We start from the raw sequence: 6,532 nt of genomic DNA on the forward strand, positions 1-6,532 counted from the left end.
ATGGGGTTACACCATGTTGCCGGGGCTGGTCTCAAAGTCTTGAGCTCAGGTGATCCTCCCGTCGTGGCCTCCTAAAGTGCTGTGATTAGTGGTGTGAGCCACCATGCCACACCTGTACTTGTATATTTAGGTTCAAATTGTATTGAGGAGTTTTTACGGCCTAACCTGTGGTCTACCCTGCAGGATGTTTGTGTGTGAGACAATGTATGTTCTTGAACATCGTAGATTCCATTTTGGATGCTCCCTTCGTGACTGTGTGTCTCTGTCCTGGAACTCAAGTGAACACTTGGCTCTCCATCCATTGCTGTTCTCTAGAAATCCAGCTCAATTCTCTTGGTTAAAGATAAGGTATGTGTACTGGGCATTGCTTCTTCTTTCTAGAGACAAAACTCAGGAGGATTGTCCCTTGATGAACAAGGCTAACCTGCTGATTGTTTGAAGCAAGGAACTGGCGATGGTCCTTTTAGGGGTTTATGTTCTGGATTTCAGAAAACATGCAAACAGGGCCAATAAATGCATGTTTATTTTTGTGTCCATTTTAACCCAGTGAAGGAAGATTCCAACAAAAAACCCAGAGTGCTGGAGCAAGAAGATCTCATGATGTGACCCTCTAGAGCGAAGCGCTTTCTGTTGGCTAGAAAAGAATAGGAAGCGCTTCCCTTTAGAGTGTTACGCTTTGAGAAAAGCAACGCGGATCTTGGTAATACACTTGCAGAGCGTGCTTATAATCAAACGTGGAATATGGTGGGGTTTTGTGTTTGTTTTGTTTTGTTTTCTAAGACAGGGTGTCTGTTGCCCAGGCTGGAGTGTGGTGGCCCCTCCAACCTAGATCTCTTGGGTTCAAGGGGCCCTCTTTTTTGGGACAGCGTCTTGCTCTGTGACCCTGGCTGGATGCCCTGTCAGGAACTTCACTCACTGCAACCTCTGCCTCCTAGGTTCAAGCGATTCTCCTGCCTCAGCCTCCCGAGCAGCAGGGATTACAGGTATGTGCCACCATGCCTGGCTAATTTTTGTATTTTTATTATTTATTTGTTTTTTTTTTTTTCATTCATTCATTTATTTATTTATTTTTGAGACAGAGTCTCACTCTGTCGTCCATGCTGGAGTGCAGTGGTGCAATCTCGGTTCACTGCAAACTCCACTTCCCACCACAGCCTCCTGAATTAGTGTCTACAGGCGTGCACCACCACACTTGGCTCACTTTTGTATTTTTACAGATGAGGTTTTACCATGTTTCCCGGGCTGGTGTCTGACTCCTGAGCCCAAGTGTTCCTCCTGCCTTGGCCTACGTAAGTGCTGCAGTTGGAGGTGAGAGCCACCGCGCCCCACCTGTTCTTGTGTATCTCTGTTCAGATGTTACTGAGGAACATTTCCGGGGTAACCTATGGTCTGTCCTGGAGAATGATTGTGTGTGAGACAATGTGTATTCTTCAACATCTTAGATTCCATTTTGGACGCTCCCATCGGGAATGCGTGCTCATTTCCTGGAACTCCAGTGAACACTTGGCTCTCCATCCATTCGCTGTTCTCTAGACATCCAGCCCACTTCTCTGGTTAAATATAAGGTATGTGTATTGGGCATTGCTTTTTCTCTTTGGAGACAAAACTCAGGAGGATTGCCCCTTGATGAGCAAGGCTAACCTGCTGAGCCTTTGAAGCAAAGAACTGGAGATGGTCCTTTCCAGGGTTTTTATTCTGGATTCCAGAAAACATGCAAACAGAGGCAGAAATTGCATCTTTGTTTTTGTGTGCATTTTGACCTGGTCAAGGAAAATTTCAACAGGAAACCCGGAGTCCTGGAGCAAGAAGATCTCATGCTGTGACCCTCCAAAGGGAAACACTTTCTGTTGTCTAAAAGAAAAGAAGGCGCGTCCCTTTGGAGTGTTACAGTTTGAGGAAAGCAACATTGAAGTTGATGCTGATCTTGGTAATACATTTGCAGAGCATGCTTCTTATCTTCAGACTTCCATGATTATGGGGTTCTGTTTTGGTTTTGCTTTTTTATTCTAAGACAGGATCTCTGTTGCCCAGGCTAGAGTGCAGTGGCCCATCCAACCTAGGTCTCTTGGATTCAAATGGTCCTTTTTGGGGAGCAGAGTCTTTCTCTGTCACCCAGGCTGATGTGCAGTGGCATGATCTCAGCTCACTGCAACCTCTGCCTCCCAGGTTCAAGCCATTCTCCTGCCTCAGCTTCCCAAGCAGCTGAGATTACAGGCATTCATCACCACGCCTGGATAATGTTTGTATTTTTTTTTAATTAATTAATTTATTTATTTATTTATTTATTTTTGAGACGGAGTCTCCCTGTCACCCAGGCTGGAGTGCAGTGGCATGATCTCGGTTCACTGCAACCTCTGCCTCCCAGGTTCAAGCAATTCTTCTGCCTCAGCCTCCTGAGTAGCTGGAATTACAGGAGCCCAACCCCGCACCTGGCTACGTTTCGTATTTTTTTTTTTAGTAGAGATGAGATTTCATCATGTTGGTTAGGCTGGTCTCAAATTCCTGACCTCAAGTGATTCGCCCACCTCTGCCTCCCAAATTTCTGGGATTACAGGCATGCGCCCCCACGCCTGGCCTAATTTTTGTATTTTTAGCAGAGATGTGGTTTCACCATGTTGGCCAGGCTGGTCTCAGCTCCTGACCTTAGGTGATCTGCCTGCCTCGGCCTCCCAAAGTGCGGAGAATACAGGCATAAACCAACACACCTGGCCATTAACACTTTTTAGTCCGTGGAAATTATTCGGACACTGGTTTATAGAACCTCACATGGGGTCAGGTAGAATTGAAGGGGACCCCAATGTCCTTGCAGATGGGATGTGCACTGCTTCGCAAGAGTACGGAGGTAGAGTGTGTGGGGTTTGAGTTTTCATTGGGGAAATAAAGCCAAAATCTTGGGTGCATGACCAGGTCATATATGCAACGAGACGGGGTCTCACTATGCTGCCCAGGCTAAAGTGGGCTTAGATCCTCCTGCGTCTGCCCCTCGCCGGCCTTAGTAGCTGGGACTGCATGTGAATATTATTAACCTATGCACAGGAAGAGGAAAGTACGGACTGTTCTTCGATTCATGCCCCACCCCCAGTTACATTTGTATTTTAGATGAACTATGTGTTTGAGATGCACTTGAAGAACAAATGATTTGCTGTTTAGATGTGAGCATCCTTTTTTGCTCCTGATTTTAAATACAGGACAAGGCCGGGTACGGTGGTTCACGCCTGTAATCCCATCATTTGGGTAGGCAGAGACAGGAGGATCACCTGAGGTCAATTGCTTGAGACCAGCCTGGCCAACACGGTGAAACCCCATCTGTACTAAAAATACAAAATTTAGCCATTCTAAATTTGTGCTGTTGTTGTGCTGCACGCCTGTAATCCCAGCTACTCCGGCCACCGCACCCCAGCCTGGGTGACAGAGCGAGACTCCGTCTCAAAAAAAAAAAAGGCACCCACCAGCACACGCAGCTAATTTTTGTGTTTGTAGTAGAGACAGGGTTTTACCATGTTGGCCAGGCTGGTCTCGAACTCCCAACCTCAGGTAATCCGCTTGCCTCGGCCTCCCAAACTGCTGGGATTACAGGCATGAGCCACCGCGCCTAGCTTCAAGTGGTCCTCTTTTTTTTTTTTTTTTTTTTTTTGAGACGGAGTCTCGCTCTGTCGCCCAGGCTGGAGTGCAGTGGCGCGATCTCGGCTCACTGCAAGCTCCGCCTCCCGGGTTCACGCCATTCTCCTGCCTCAGCCTCCCGAGTAGCTGGGACTACAGGCGCCCACAACCGCGCCTGGCTAATTTTTTGTATTTTTAGTAGAGACGGGGTTTCACAGTGGTCTCGATCTCCTGACCTTGTGATCCGCCCGCCTCGGCCTCCCAAAGTGCTGGGATTACAGGCGTGAGCCACCGCGCCCGGCCAAGTGGTCCTCTTAAGTCAGTCTAGACTGTGGTCTATCCTGGAGGATGCTTGTGTGTGTGACAATGTATGTTCTTCAACATCTTAGATTCCATTTTGGAGGCTCCCAAGGGAACTGTGTGTCCCTGTGCTGGAACTCAAGTGAACACTTGGCTCTCCATCCATTGCTGTTCTCTAGAAATCCAGCCCGATTCTCTTGGTTAAAGATAAGGTATGAGTAGTAGGCATTGCTTTTTCTCTTTGGGGATAAAACTCAGGAGGATCGTCCCTTGATGAACAAGGCTAACCTGCTGAGCCTTTGAAGCAAGGAACTGGAGATGGTCCTTTTAGGGGTTTATGTTCTGGATTCCAGAAAACAGGCAAACAGGGCTAATAAATGCATTTTTATTTTTGTATCCATTTTAAACTGGTCAAGGAAAATTCCAACAAAAAACCCAGAGTGCTGGAGGAAGAAGATCTCAGGCTGTGACCCTCTAAAGGGAAGTGCTTTCTGTTGTGTGAAAGAAAACGAAATCGCTTCCCTTTGGAGCGTTACAGTTTGAGAAGCTCAACGCCGAAGCTGATATGGATTTTGGTAATACATTTGCAGAGCATGCTTATTATCAGGTGATGATGTGGTTCTGTGCCTTTTTTTTTTTTTCCCCCTAAGACAAAATCTGTGTTTTCCAGGCTGAAGTCCGTAAGCACTTCCAACCTAGGTCTCTTGTGCTCCAGTGGTCCTCCTTTTTGGGACAGAATCCTGCTCTGTGACCCAGGCTAGAGTGCAGTGGCGCGATCTCGGCTCACGGCAACCTCCGCCTCCCGGGTTCAAGCAATTCTCCTGCCTCAGCTTCGTGAGTAGCTGGGATTACAGGCACCCAACATCATGTTTGGCTAACATTTGTGTTTTTCTTTTTTATTCATTTATTTATTTACTTTTCAGATGGAGTCTCGCTGTCAACCAGGCTGGAGGGCAGTGGCGTGATCCCGGCTGACTCCAACCTCTGCCTGTCGTGGTCAAGCAATTCTCCTGCCTCAGCCTCCGGAGTAGCTGGAATGACAGGAACACACCACCATGCCCAGCTACTTTTTGTATTGTTTTTTTCATTTTTCATTTTTTTTTTTTAAGTAAACAGGGGGTTTCACCATGTTGTCCAGGCTAGTCCCAAACCCCTGACCTTAAGTGAGCCACCGTGTGTGGCCGTCACCACCTTTCACTTTATGGAAATTTTTCTGAACCTCACGTGGGGTCAGGTGGAGTTGAAGGGACTTCAGTGTCCCCTGCAGATGGGATGTGCACGGCTCAGCAGGAGCACGGAGGTGGAGTGCATGGGGCTTCAGTGTTTATTGGGGAAATGAAGCTGAAATCTTGGGTGCATGACCAGGAGATAAATGCATGAGATGGGGTCTCACTATGCTGCCCAGGCTAAAGTGGGCTTAGATCCTCCTGCGTCTGCCCCTCGCCGGCCTTAGTAGCTGGGACTGCATGTGAATATTATTAACCTATGCACAGGAAGAGGAAAGTACGGACTATTCTTCGATTCATGCCCCACCCCCAGTTACATTTGTATTTTAGATGAACCATGTGTTTGAGATGCACTTGAAGAACAAATGATTTGCTGTTTAGATGTGAGCATCCTTTTTTGCTCCTGATTTAAATACAGGACAAGGCCGGGTACGGTGGTTCACGCCTGTAATCCCATCATTTGGGTAGGCAGAGACAGGAGGATCACCTGAGGTCAATTGCTTGAGACCAGCCTGGCCAACACCGTGAAATCCCATCTGTACTAAAAATACAAAATTTAGCCATTCTAAATTTGTGCTGTTGTTGTGCTGCATGCCTGTAATCCCAGCTACTCAGGAGGATGAGGCAGGAGAATCGCTTGAAGCTGTGAGGCAGAGGTTACGGTGAGCTGAGATTGCACAAGTGAACTCCAGCCTGGGCAAAAGAATAAGATTCAATCTCAAAAAAATGAAAAACAGACCGGGCGCGGTGGCGCACGCCTGTAATCCCAGCACTTTGGGAGGTTGAGACGGGCGGATCACCTCAGGTCTGCCGCGGCATCATGGCAAAACCTCATCTCTACTAAAAATACAAAAATTAGCCAGGTGCGATGACAGGTGCCTGTAATGCCAGCTACTCAGGAGGCCAAGGCAGGAGAATCACTGGAACTGGGCGGCAGAGGTTGCAGTGAGCCAAGATCGTGCCACTACACTCCAGCCTGTCAACAGAATAAGACTTGGTCTAAAAAAAAAATACTTTTTTTAATTAAGAAAAAAAAAGATAAATATGGGACCATCATGAATTTGGTTGTCACCTTTGTGCAGGGGTCGTGGTAATCTCTGTCATTCCAATTATTTTTACGTGCCCTGCCAAAGCAAACACTTATGTGTAGGTATTCTTCTTCCTGTGAGAACACAATATATAGAACTTTATTTTCTTTGAGACATGGTCTCAAAAATGGATGATATGGCTGGGCACAGTGGCTCAAGCCTATAATCCCAGCACTTTGGGAGACCAAGGCGTGTGGATCACCTGAGGTCTGAAGTTCAAGACCAGCCTGGCCAACATGGCAAAAATCCATTTCTACTAAAAAACAAATAAACAAACAAACAAACAAAATATATATATATATATAAAAGCCGGGCATG

General features: G+C 46.9%; 1 long non-coding RNA gene across 1 annotated transcript; it reads left to right on the forward strand.

The window, feature by feature from the left end:
• The first annotated feature begins 229 nt into the window (after positions 1–229).
• LOC135968607 (uncharacterized) lies at positions 230–5,386 on the forward strand. The gene is made up of 6 exons (XR_010583525.1): positions 230–348; positions 936–983; positions 1,218–1,289; positions 1,443–1,565; positions 4,571–4,734; positions 4,824–5,386. It is a non-coding gene; the product is annotated as an uncharacterized lncRNA (long non-coding RNA).
• The last annotated feature ends 1,146 nt before the right edge of the window (positions 5,387–6,532 follow it).

This window comes from Macaca fascicularis, chromosome 19 (assembly GCF_037993035.2).
Source record: "Macaca fascicularis isolate 582-1 chromosome 19, T2T-MFA8v1.1".
NCBI lineage: Eukaryota > Metazoa > Chordata > Mammalia > Primates > Cercopithecidae > Macaca > Macaca fascicularis.